Source organism: Pteropus alecto, unplaced genomic scaffold (assembly GCF_000325575.1).
Source record: "Pteropus alecto unplaced genomic scaffold, ASM32557v1 scaffold80, whole genome shotgun sequence".
Taxonomy (NCBI): domain Eukaryota; kingdom Metazoa; phylum Chordata; class Mammalia; order Chiroptera; family Pteropodidae; genus Pteropus; species Pteropus alecto.
This window is the reverse complement of record NW_006430460.1, coordinates 4,321,322-4,334,254: the sequence shown is the minus strand read 5'-3', so window position 1 is coordinate 4,334,254 and position 12,933 is coordinate 4,321,322. Positions and strand designations below refer to the sequence as shown.

Below are 12,933 nucleotides of genomic sequence, written 5' to 3'. Positions count from 1 at the left end.
GAGGGACTCAGCTCCGCGCACTCTTCCTGTGTTTCAGATCGGCCCCTTCCCCTCTAAGCTACGGGTTTAAGTCGGGGACACCTGCACTGTCGTTTGTAGCTCTACCAAGAAGCACTGGAATCTTGTTGGCCCGCAAACCATCTTCCTCCTCCTTCCAGCTGAGTGAGAACAGCCGAGAACATCTTTATAATTGAAAGTGAAACTCTTGAAAAACTAAGAAAATTTCTCTATTTTCAAAGCTGAGGAAATAGTAAATTTTACTCGAATTCGTTATTTGAATTTCTATATTCGATTGTTTAACAAATACCGAGTTTGAGATTTCATATAAACAGCAGAGAGAGAGATACCAACATGAACAGCAGATGAAGCCATTTGTGCCTGGGCTGCTTTCACTGCACTGTGATGGTGACAGGGCTGTTGGTTACCTACCTGTTCTCAAAATTCCAAACGGCCCTGGTTGAGTCAAGGGCATGGAGGAGCGAGCAATAGCTCAAGAACGATATTAACTAGTCCACAGGGGATCGAGAATTGATAATTAGGTGCTGGGGTTTTTTTCATTGTAAAAAAACACATAACAATTTACCACCTTTAACCATTTTTAAGCGTACAGTTCGGTAGTGTCAACTGTTTGCGTTGTTGTGCAATGACCAGCTCCATCAGTTTTCATCTGGAGAAACTGAAATGTCGCTGTCACACAGCTGCCCGCCTCCCGCCCAGCTCCGCCCCCGCCCCTGGAGACCTGCGTCCTGCGGTCTATCTCTGTGAATCTGACTGCTCTGGGTGCCTCGCATGAGAGCAGTTACATAGTGTTTGTCTTCTTATGACTGGCTGATTTCACTTAGTAGCGTGTCCTCAAGGGTCATCCACAGTGTAGCGTGTGGCAGGGTTTTCTTCCTTTTTAAGGCTGGGTAATAATCCGTTGTGATGTAGAACGCATTCGTCGGTGGATTGGCCCATCTGCGGGCACTGGGGTCGCTTCTGTCTCCTGGCGGCTGTGAACAGCCCTGCACCAAGCACGGGTGTGCGGGTCTCCCAGGCTCTGCTTCCAGTTGTTCCGGGTCTGTTTGCGGCAGGAAGTGGAATCCCGGATCACGTGGTGGTTGTATTTTTAACTTTCTGAGAAGCCAGCCAGCCGGTCGCCGCAGTGGCTGCACATTCTATACAGTCCCCGCACCGGGCGCAGGGACTCTGGTCTCCCACGTCCTCACCTGCGCTTGTCATTGTGCGTGTGTGTGTTTGAGACATGGTCGGATCCTCTACCTTAAAGTGTGTGCGTGTATTTACATATACACGTATTAATTGAACATTACTATTTTACCAAATTATTTATGGTTATTATTATCATTTACCTTTTGGACCCTTTCACGCCCCCTCCGACCCACCTCTGGCAGTCAACAACCTGACCTCTGTATCTATGCTTTGTGATAATAGTGATAACAATGCCAGCTTCAGCGAGAAAACACAGCACGTGTATACAGGACCTTGTGGGCTGCCGCCCCTCTCGGGCTCAGCCTGGCGGTGCCGCAGCGTGTCCCGTCCGAACACACCCTCCTGCTGTGCCGTGTTTTCTCTTCCCTGACCTGCCAGGAAGCCCCTTTGCCAGACGCTGTCTCAAGGGCTCTTAAACCTCCTTCCTGAAGCACATGCACTTAGACCTGTGAAGGCGGGACAGGTGACGACGGACTTCTGGACCTCCGTGCTCGTGCAGGCGTGGGGACACAGGCATAGGCGTGTAAGGCCGTCGGGAGGGTGAGTCTGGGGGAACCTTCTGAGCGCGCATCTGGCAGCAGGTGGCAAACTTTAAAACCTGTGTGTTCGCTTGATTCCGCAATCCTGCCTCCTCCAAGACTAACTGGCTGTGAGGATGGCCGTTCCAGGGTTATGTATAAAACATCGAAACCCAGCGGAGATGTGCCGAGGGAACGAACTCCTGCTGATGGGGTCACTGTGACCATTAATCTTTCTCCCTGGTACTTTTTGTCACTTTCTGAAATATTTTATGCTGGGCATATATTACCATTACAGTAGAAAAATGTTTTTAAGGTTGCATTGGTTTGCTAGGGCTGCAGTCACAGCGTCACCATCACAGTCTTGGCGGCTTAAATGGCAGAAACGTGTCGTCTCCCGTTCTGGGTGCTGGAGGTCTGAGGGCTGGGTGCTGCAGGGTGTTTCCTTCGGCGATAGACACCCGCCCGTCCCCAGCCTCTGGTGGTTGCAGGCGGTCTGCCTTGCCCCATCACGTGACTTGTCCCTGTCGGCACGTCTGCATCCAGGTCTCCCCTCTGTGGGGACACCAGTCACGCCGGGTTAGGGCTGTACCCTAAGAACCTTGTTGTACCCGGACTACCTCTGTAAGACCCCGTTTCTCGTTTAGTCACATTCCAAGGTCTTGGGGGTTAGGACTCCAACATGCCTTTTTGTGGGGACACAGTAACCCATAGCAAAAGTATTTCCTTAAACGAAGAAAAAGTGATAAACTTCTGAAATGTCAATGTCAGAAATGTGTGGAATTTTGAATCTCCTCTCCGGTGGCGGCGCTGGATGCCCACAACTGAGACTAGAGGCCACCCCTGGCTCTGGGCAGAGGGGCTGCTGGCCTCATGGGTGCTCTGGGGGTGTCTCCTTTAAAGTTGATTTTTGGGTCCTGTTGTTAAATGAAATGCAGCCTCCTGTGCAGGATGAAGGGACTGTTTGTTTTCCCGTCAGAAAACCTAGAATTTTTGTGGGTGACAGGGGTGGCTGTCATTCAGTTCCCTCTGGTGCTTTCCGGTGCCTGCTTTGTCCTCTGCCGATTCCGGGGCTCTGGCTTCTGTGGGAGGCGGTGGACACTGCCGGCCCCTCCTGTGGGAAAGGGTGAGGGTCCCTAGCCCTGTCTCCCAGCTCTGTTGGCCACTTGCTCGTGGCCTCCCCACCCCCCACCGATGGGCGGAGTGCCACCTGGGGCAGCAGAGCGTCATCTCGGGTTCTGATCTACAGGCGCACCCTGCCGGGGACGCAGGGGCACAGAACCGAAAGAAGAAGGGGAAAAGTAGACGCGGGCTGGACGCTGGAGCCTGCCGGCAGGGTGACCAGCGAAGTTTTGTTGGGAGGCTCGGAGGAGATGCAGGCGGGACGCTGTGGGGACAGACCTGCGGTGTGGGCCACCTGCTCACGCCTCGCCCTGGGCAGGGTCCTTTGGCCACACGGCGTCTCCCTTTTATCCACGTAGTCTCTGATAGCGGTGTCCCGCAGCGGTGCGCCGTTAGGCACAGCGCCGAGCGTCGAGCTTCCTCTGAGCAGGTGTCACGCTTGCTCTCCGCGCACATGACTTCGGCCGGGTCTCAGAGGCCACGTGGGGGACAGAAACAGCGCTGTGCTCCCCTGGTTTCCGCGCGCACCCTGGCGGAGAGCAGCTCGCCCGCGGGCGCAGGGACCAGGGCGCGGGGCCTCTCCCGAACCCTTGCAGGGCTTTGCCTACGGGTGTCGGGCACTCCCAGAAGCCACAGAGCTGCAGAAACAGTTTTTATTTTGTCTTTAAAAGATGTGTTCACTTTCTAGACCGTTTAACTAACACACACTCATACACACACACGCACGCACGCGCGCGCGCTCTCATTTGTCTCTGGGAGGCTGCCGGCCGCAGCGCATCGCCATTCTCCATCCGAAACAGAAAGTAGGGCTGGGGCGACCCGCTTCTTTATTGCGTCAGCACGTTGCTGCCGTCAACGCTCAGGTTTCAGACCTACTTGGAGCCACGCATGTGATGGCTCCAGGACACCCCCTCTCCCCACCCTCCCCGGGGTCCGATGTCACATAACCTGGAGGTGGCCTCATTCCCTCACCTTTGGTCCCTGCAGCCCGGTGGACAGGGTAGATCTGGAGCTTTCGCCCTCCCTCAGGGCTTGGGGCCCCGAGATGCTCAGCGCTGGCAGTCTAGTCAGTGCCCAGGGGACAGAGGCCCCTCTAAGGCACGCCCAGCCCACAGGGGACCTGACGGAGCTGTTTCCCACTCACAGTGATTGTGCTAGTGCATTGAGCACGAATGGTGTTCGTTTACACCACAAACGAGAAAATGTAGATTCTTAACCTACCAACTGTCATTTTTCCTAAGACTGCATGTATAGAATGAATGCTTACTGGTTGGACTTATTTTTCAAGACCTCTCCTTATGATTAGTTATTTTCTTAATTTTTTTCTTATTTATTAAAATAACATACGTTAAGTGTACAAAGTGCAGAAAAAACATTCAGGTGAAAGGAAACTTAAAAATCATCCATAACCCTGTCAGGCAGCGATTACCGCTGTGAATATTTGAGTATTTTTCGTTCATTTTATGTGGATACGTATAGACATACCGAACAACACCTAACATTTGTTTGGTAATCTCCTTTTTAAAAGCTTTCCATCTGAGTATAACTTACTGCAGAGAATGCGCAGACCTAGCAACCTCCTTTGTCATGCGACGAGCACTCAGACATGTCGCTGAGTCCTCTCCTAGCAGGCAGCATTCCACTTCTGGAACATACCCCCTCGGGGGTGGCAAGCGCAGACAACTTCTGGACGGGAACGTCAGTTCTTAAGTAGGGCTCTTATTTCAAGGTCCCGCACGTTCTTCCAGGACGCCTGTGGCAGCATGGGGCTGTCCACGAAATCCTCGAGATTTTGTCTTACTAAGAGCGGCAGGGTTTGGGGCCCAGGTATCTTCATTTTAAATCACCCCACCTGGGAAATTGTCGTGAGAGCCACTGGCCTTTTATCGTTTTAGTGCGAGCGGTCCTCTCTGGGAGCCATTGTCCAGGATGACTGTGGAAGCACCCCGCCTCTGTCGTGTTCCTCGGTGACAACGAGATCGTAGGGCCACTGCTTTATGGGGGCTGGGCGGGGTGACGCGCTTCGAGGGAGAAAAGCCGGGCTTTTCAAATTCAGGGCAAGTGGTCATCTGGTCATCTGCGGTTCAGAGGGCCCCCCAGGAGCCTCTGACGCGCCTCGAGAGAGAAAAGCCTTATCATCCCCTCACGGAGGGACGCTGGGCAAGTCCCTTTGCCCATGAAGAGCCTTCATTTTCTTTGTGAAATGATGATGGTAAAATAATTAGCTCTTGGCGCTGCTACACGACTGCACGAGGCAATGCGTGCGGAGCCTCTGCCAGCCGGAACCGGCCCTGATGCGTTGTCGTGGCTGTTACGGTCATCCACAGCTCGAGCCTTCCGCCTCTCAGCCGCAGGCGCCAGCTAACGGTTACTTCTGCACCTGCGATATCGCTACAGTGGCCGCTAGCCACACCGATGGCTGCATGGATAAGCGGGTAGATGTGCGATAAGGTAAATACGTTTTAATGGTGGAACTGCGGCCTGTGGTTTTCAAGGCGAGTGCATGAACCAGCAGCATCGGCACCACCTGGCCACGTCTGAAACGCGCATCCTCAGGCAGGACCCCGAGTCAGAACCTTGGAGAGCGAAGCCGTCGTGCACGTCTGGGCAGGTCCTGGGGGCGACCGGTGCCCGCCAGACCTGGGAGCTGCTGCCCGAGGCACGGGCATCTGGGAGCTGGTGGTGCACGTCTTCCCAGCCGTCCGTGAGCTCGGACACTCTCACAAGAAAGCGTCGGGCGGAGAGGAGGGTGCGTGAGTCCCGCGGTGGTCAGCGAGCCCTTCTGCTGCCCGCGTCGCCTTCCACAGCCCAGGCCTTTCTCATAAGCATCGTGCCGCTCGAAAATGGGTTTTCCTTGGTAAAAGCAGCGTCTTGTCACCCAGCACGGTCAATGCTAGGATGGCCTCCCGCTGGTTAAAGCAAAGGTGCTGAGTGTGAACTGGCTAACACTCTGCGGACGCTCTCCCCGCGGCCGGAGCGAGCCGTGAGAAGCTGGAGAGGGCTGCGCCCGAGGTGTGATGGCATGTCCGCCTTGGCGCCTCAGGACCGAAGCATCTGCGGGGCCTGGGCACAGAGCCGGGACGTCGCTGAGCTCCCAGAGCAGCTTAGAAGGACTGTTTCGTGCTCGCTCTGCTAATAAGTGTCTTACGAATGCCTGTGTGTCTGTGTCCGGCCCTCATACCCCCACTCCCCGGTCCTGGGGGCGGGGCCAGCGCTGGCCACGCCTACCTGCCTGGTGAAGCGGGTCCTGCGGGACCAGATTAACTCAGGCCGCACAACTGCAGGGGCACAGCCCCGGGCGCTGGATTGTTTAGGAAACTCCGTGGGGCCCCTCGCCAGGACCCTGGCCACTCACCGCTGCGCTTTGAGGCTTTGAGCCCGTCGTAAGCGCTGGTCGCCGGGCCACGGCTCCCAGATGCGCCCATCTCTGGTCGGGCCCTCCGGCCTTCTCTTGTCAGCCAGATGACCTCTTCCCCTGAATTTGAGAATGTTTCCTGACCGACTCCACGTGGGAGGAAATCTGCAAGCAGTGACTTGTGGCGTAAATCTTCAGGGAGCCCTTACCTGCTGTCCAGCCCTTCGAGAGTGCCGGGCTAGGGGTTCTCAACCTGCGGTTCAGAGGGCCCCCCAGGAGCCTACCGGTGGAGCTCTAGGGGCTTGTGAACTTGGCTCTCTCTGACGCTGGGTTTAGCAGTGCTTTCCCTGTGCTCGTAGGCAGCACATCCCTGTAGCATCAGCAGAACCTGTGACTTTGTCTCCAGTAGAAATCACAGATATTTTCCTGTGACAATTTTAGTTATTCTCAAAATACCATTTATGGCCATCCCTGCTTCCAAACTATGGCAGTGGTTAGCTCTGCCATCAGGGCCGTAATGCGTGAATAAGGAAACACACACTTACTGTATCACCTGATTTTAAAATAAAATTGGTTTCCTTTGTAGTCATACATATTCTAATGTATTAGAGAACATTCTGAGATGGGCCCGCAGGCCTCCTGCAACTTCTGAAGAGGTTCATGGCTTGAAAAAGATTCAGGACCCCTGCTTAGCCAGACCAAGAGACCTTCCACTAAACCGTTCAGAAGTGGGAGAGGCTGGACGCCCCCAGGTGTCCTGCCACCAGACATCCCCCCTCAGTCTGGGTGCAGAGGAGCTGGGGGCTGAGGGAAACGGCTCACCCAGGACACAGACCAGAGGGGCAGGCTTGGCCTCAGCTCTCCTCTGTCCCATTTGGGCGTGGAGACAGCTAGTGTGTTGTTACGGTGACAGCCTTTGCTATTACCGATGGCACTCTTCAAATCCCTCACTTTTGGTGTCAGCCTCGGTATTTCGCTTTATTGCCAATGTATCAACGTATCGCGTAGTTTTCAGTGAGGCTCAGCCTTGACCGCTGTGCAGGTGCCTTGGGCCTGTGGCTGTGACCAGGCCGGAAGGTGCTCCCAGCGCAGGACAGTGTGTTTAGCGGGGCGGAGGTGGGGGGCCGCAGAGCCCTGCACCTTCATTAAGGCACGGGAAGTGCAAGGTGCTCGCGAGTGGCGTCTTCTGGTTGGTTTTGATGGCGACGGCATTGCGGTCTGCTGAGTGCATTGTAAAATGGCATCAGATCTGGATCTGACACCTGGCGTGGCCCCTTGCTGGCTGTGACGGGTCAGGCACAGTAAAGTCTCTGAGCCTCATTTCCTCAGTGCGGAGTGGAGTTTATCAGAGTAGCTCTCTGTACAGTCGCTCTGCGGGTCTGAAGAAGAAAATACTAGAAGGGGTTTAGCCCAGGGCCTGACAGCGGTGAGCACAAGTCTTGACCAGGCTCCCTGGCTGGCTGCAGGGAGCAATCCCGGGGGCGGGGGAGGGGGGCTGGGGGTGCCGGTGTTTTTGTTTTATTCTGATAAAATTTACACATCATAGAGTTTACCGTTGTACCATTTTTAGGGCTGCAGTTCGGTGCGCGAAGCACGTTCATGCTGCCCTACAACCATCTCTCCAGCACCACCTCTCCAGGACTGTCTCATCTTTCCCAGCGGGAGCTCCGTCCTCAGCAGATGCTAACTGTCACCTGTCACATTCCAAATACTGCCTATCCCCACCCCAGGCCCACTGAAGCACTGGCATTTTATTTTTTTTTATTTATTTATTTAGCAATAATACTAACCATTTATTTTAATACTCTTTCTTTTTTAAACTGAGTTAGAAGGGAGATATAACAATAACGATTTGTTATTGTTATTGTTGCAGAATGGTCACCACAGTAAGTCTAGTTAACATCCATTACCACACACAGATACAAATTTATTCTCTCGTGATGAGAACTTTTAAGATTTACTCTCTCAGCATCTTTCAAATATACAATGCGGTGTTATCAACTATAGACACCATACTGTACGTGACATCCCCAGGACTTATTTTATAACTGGAACTATGTACCTTTTGAACACCTTCACCCATTCTTCCCAGCCGCCCGCTCCGCCCAGCCTGTGATAACCGCCGATCTGTTTTCTGTATATATGAGTTCGTTTGTTTGTTTAGATTTCACATATAAGGGAGAGAACATATATCTCTCTGACTAAATTCACTTAGCATAATGCCCTCAAGGTCCATCCACGTTTTCACCAATGGCAGGATTTCTTTTTTTTTATGGCAGAATGATATTCCATTATACCCCCCCCCCCCGACACACACACACACATTTCCCTAGCCATTTATCCATTGAGCGACACTCAGGCTGCTTTCACGTCTTGGAGCACTGGCATTTTAAAGAACTGACAGCCACAATATAAAGCCAACAAACTCGTTTGCCGTAAACCGCTGCTAACCTGAAAATGAGAGACCTTTTAAAGTGAGACACTAGAAGCATTTATTTGAGATCAGTAAGAATAGCCATGCGGGAAGCACCGACGCTCTCAGGCCAAAGCCCAGATAATGTTCGGACGAGGAGACACGAGCGCTGGTGTTTTTGAGAAGGGAACGGGAACAGTAGCGTCCACGGAAGGCGGGCACTTCTGTCGGTGCAGATAACATAGCAGAGTGATGCTAATCCTCAACAATGTTTTTGATTTTCGGTCTGCTTTCTTGTTATGCTTGCGAACAACCCTTTGGGCCCCAGTGCTGCTCTAGGCTGGCCCGGTCCAAAGGTCATCGTGCCCTGTTGTAACATCCCAAAGGGGTGAGATATAAGATGTGCAAGTCGGTTCCTCTGGCATGGCAGCTCAGACTCCATTTTAAAGGGGCTCCGTTTATATGTGTTTTTAACACCATTAGCCATAAAAGGTCCCACCCAAGTGGACTTGCAGTTGCACACCCTTCTGCCACCACGACGCTGAACAGGCAGAGAGGATGGGGATGATGAGCCCCGGTGCCAGGACCGGACGCACGCGGCCCCTCCAGCCTGAACCCCCCGGTTCCGTGGGCGGGCCCTTTTCCAGTTCTCCGAGACAAGAGTTTATTGTTGTTTTATGATCACAAAAGCAACATTTGCTCAGAAAAAAAAAAAAATCAGAAAATGCAGGTAAGCAAAAAATAAAAATGCAGCTAGCCTTTTAAAAATGTTCCTATTGCATTTCCTGATTCCTTAAGCCTCGGAGCGCTTCCTGCCAGCTGGCTGCCATCTGCCCATGTGTCCCAAGTCCAGATGGGATTTTTGTTCAGAGCGTCCCTGGCAGCGTTTAGCCTGTGTTCACTGCTTCTTGGAACAATGTTTATAGAGGTGGAGGGCTTCTTTCCTGCCTCACTGCTTTCACACACTGTACCTTCCTTTTCTCTCTCTCTAATTTTCGTTGGAAGCCAAATTGAATTCACAACATAAACGGAGCGTCTCTATACGTACATGGTGAAAGGCACTGTTGACTTGAATCATTTCAGCTGTTTTCAGACAAAAATTTGGCTAAGATGCTTTTTATACTGAACGCACTTCCTTAGGAAGGGCAAAGTACAAACCGATCATGATTGTGATACAGAGTAAGAACTGTCGGGCTTCTCCACTCAGGAACGGTCCAGTGGGGTGGGGGTGGGGGGACAGTCGTCGTCTTTCGGGAAAACCGGGTCGTTGACCTTCTTCTTTCTTGTGACGGAGGCTGAGGAGATGGAAATAGGGCCGATTCTGCCTTCAGAGTACCTCCCCACGCTTCCCAGCAGCAGGACGGTTGTCTGGGCCAGTGTGCAGAGATGCGACTGATTTCTGTGTGTTGCTCTTGTATTGTTTTACTTTGCTGGACAAATTTATCAGGTCTAGTAGTTTGTCTGTGTGTGTGTTGTTTAGATTTTCTCTATATAAGATTATGTTATCTACAAACTCAAGTTAATTTTAGTGCTTCCTTTCTAATCTGGATGCCTTTAATTGTTTTTTAAAGCGTCTTTATCTTTTAGAGTTAAATACTGAAATAGTTACAGAAAAAAAAATGATGTCTGGGATTTGCTTCAGAATAATGTGGGCCAGCAGGGGAAGGGGTAGGGCAAAACAGCAGAGGCCCTGAGTTGAAGCTGTTGTGGGTACATGGAGTTCAGCGTCCTAATCACTGCTGTAAACATTTTAAAATGTCCATAAGAACCAAAATGCTGAGCTTCCTGGAGGCCTCACAGGCTTTCGGACTCAGAACCTCTGGGAGGAGTGAGTAAGGGGTCCACTTTTTTAACAAGCTCCCTGGATTGTTCCTACAGATCATGCGGTTTGAGGATTTCTGTCCAAGTCTGTGAATAAACGAACAGAGCTTCTCTCCAGGTTTCCACCACCTGTGCTTTGCCAAAGCCAGGTCTGGGTTCAGGAAACCATGAAGAAGAGTGCCCTGTTGCCACCACAGAAACCCGTGACCTGGCACAGTGCCATTCATATGTTGGCAGTGTATATTTTGGTTGCTTGAGAGTGTTGAATTTCATTAATTTACCACTCAGCTAGACCACTTCCAGCAAGAAAAGGCTGTGACGCCAAGTATAAATGGTTGAACCCAAGCTTTTGAATTAATATCCCACGGGTCTGTACCTTTCGTCTTATCACTATAAAGCACCACATGTCTAAATTGCCTTAAAACGAAATGTCAACAAACCAGTTTTCTGTTTTTCACATGAGAATGACTTAGCAGTTCAATAGAAGGAGAGAAGTTTTAGGGGACTTTTTTTTTTAGACTACAAAAAAAAATTCTGATTTCTAGAGTTTAGGGGTGAAATTATAGCTCTCGGCGCCTCATTGGAGGGACTATTTTAACATCGCGTTTCCGAGCCCACGGCCTGTGTTGAAAGCACATAGGCTGCCACCCCCACCCCCCCGCCTGCTGTCCCCTCAGGTCGCATCTGGGCCTGGCTTCGTGGGGTGTCACTTAGCACGTGTGCTTGTCACATCGCTCCACGTCGTTTCTCTTCCTTGTCCGGGTCACCCCGACAGCCCTTTTCGTCTGAGCCCAAGTGCTGTGCGGGTCGCCGCGGGACCCACGAGGCCTCTCCCACAGCACTGGAGTGGGACAGTGACCCTGCGCCCTTGGCACAGACGCCGCCTCGTGACCCAGGCATGCCCGGACCTGTGCTCAGCGCTGAGCCGCGCAGTGACGGTCACGCCCCCTGTCCCCAGCTGCGCAGACAGGGACTTGTTCCCACTGCGGTGAAACCGCGCGCATCAGTGTTTTGCTAGTTGTGCCTTTTTGTGGAACTCACTCGTCAATGACTTCATTGCAAGGCCATGGCCCACCCCGCCCGAGAATTTCAGGGCCCCGCCCCTCACACTGGCCTTTGTCCCCGGTTTGGCCTGGGTGGGCCGGCTCAGCATTTGAGACAGTGTCCCCAGCTTGGAGGCCTGTCTCCTGGGAGTGGCCTCTCTCTTGGAAGGGACGGGCACCTTCCCCACAGTCTCCGGCTCCTGATGCTTGAGGGCTTTTCAGTGACACACATTCCCTGTCCGTCTGGACTGACCAGACAGGGTGCTGTCCCCCAGCGCCGGCTCAGGGGAGCTGCCTGCATGGGTGACTCTCACCCTCGCTCCCAGAGGGGAGTGAGGCCATGGTGTGTGCGTGTGCGTGCGTCCACGTGTGTGTGTGTGTGTGTGTGTGTGTGTTTTCTTGACAAAGGATAGGACTTGACTTTGATAGATTCAGCTAATGATGCGATGACCGTAAAGATGAGCCTCCAGAAAAACAGTGAAGTGGTGACAATGCTGTAGGATGTCAGCGAGTTCCAAGTCATCTCCTGCACACCTGCAGCCTCACCTGGAAGCCTGGTTTCTCCTCTTCGCGTGCTAGCCTTCGCGGGAAGCTAGGGTCTGCCCCTGAACGACCCTGCCGTGAACGAAGCCGTCAGGCCTTGGGACGGCCATGCTTGTCCCACAGCGCGGCTACTATCTTGGACTGGCTGCGTTCCCTCCCGAGGTCAGGGAAATTCCATTCAAAGTCCCCAAATTCTTTTAGCGTTTTCAGCATGTGGAATTGAACATAGCTAAATAATGTTATAAAAAGACAATTTAATGGCCACAGGAAGCTGGTCACCGCTATGCCTTACTTAAGGGTTATCATAAATGCCCTTTTAGATTTTCTGTTCATGAGCCCTAAGAATGCACAGCTGTGGGCTGTCATTGGCAATGTGTGATGCTGTTTTTACTTTCTGTAGAAATTCACTTTCCTCCCAGAATTGATGTTAATAATTCAATTCATCAGACCGAGAACTCACAGAACGATGGCTGGCTTTGATCTCCCTCTATGGTGTTCTGTTCATTCTTTTGACATTTGCTAAGCCCAGCTCTGCAAAATGTCCCCTTGGATAAAAGGCTTATTTATTCAGCAAACACCTACCATGTGCCAGACACTTCACAGCCGTGGCCTCGTCTGGTCCTCATGACACTATGGGACAGGTATGAACCCTGTTGCACAGGTGAGGAAGGCAGGGCTCTCAGAGTCATAAGAAGCCTGGTCAGGATCTCACAACTGACCAGATGTGTCGCCTCCAGAGGCGGAGTCTTTCCAGCGCCCTGACTGCCTCGGGGACGGAGGCTCCACGCTGGCCGACCAGCTCAGGGAAGCCTTCCTGGAGGCAGTGGCAGGGTGGGGAGCTGTTTTAAGATCAAAGCGATGAGAGCCTGCAGAACAGTGAGTGGGAAAAGCGTTAAGGAGAAAAACCAT

At 52.3% G+C, this 12,933-nt stretch overlaps 1 long non-coding RNA gene across 3 annotated transcripts in view; it reads left to right on the top strand.

Moving 5' to 3' along the window:
* Nucleotides 1-12,933, top strand: part of LOC112480009 — a 33,067-nt gene that overhangs the window by 13,777 nt on the left and 6,357 nt on the right. The window contains exon 3 of one of the 3 annotated variants that reach the window (XR_003046413.1): nucleotides 4,745-5,000. The exons of 1 other annotated variant lie outside the window; for it this stretch is intronic. This is a non-coding gene — a long non-coding RNA (uncharacterized LOC112480009). Of the gene's footprint in view, nucleotides 1-37; nucleotides 368-4,744; nucleotides 5,001-12,933 lie in introns of those variants that run through there. One more of the 3 variants, XR_003046410.1, reaches the window with a different exon arrangement.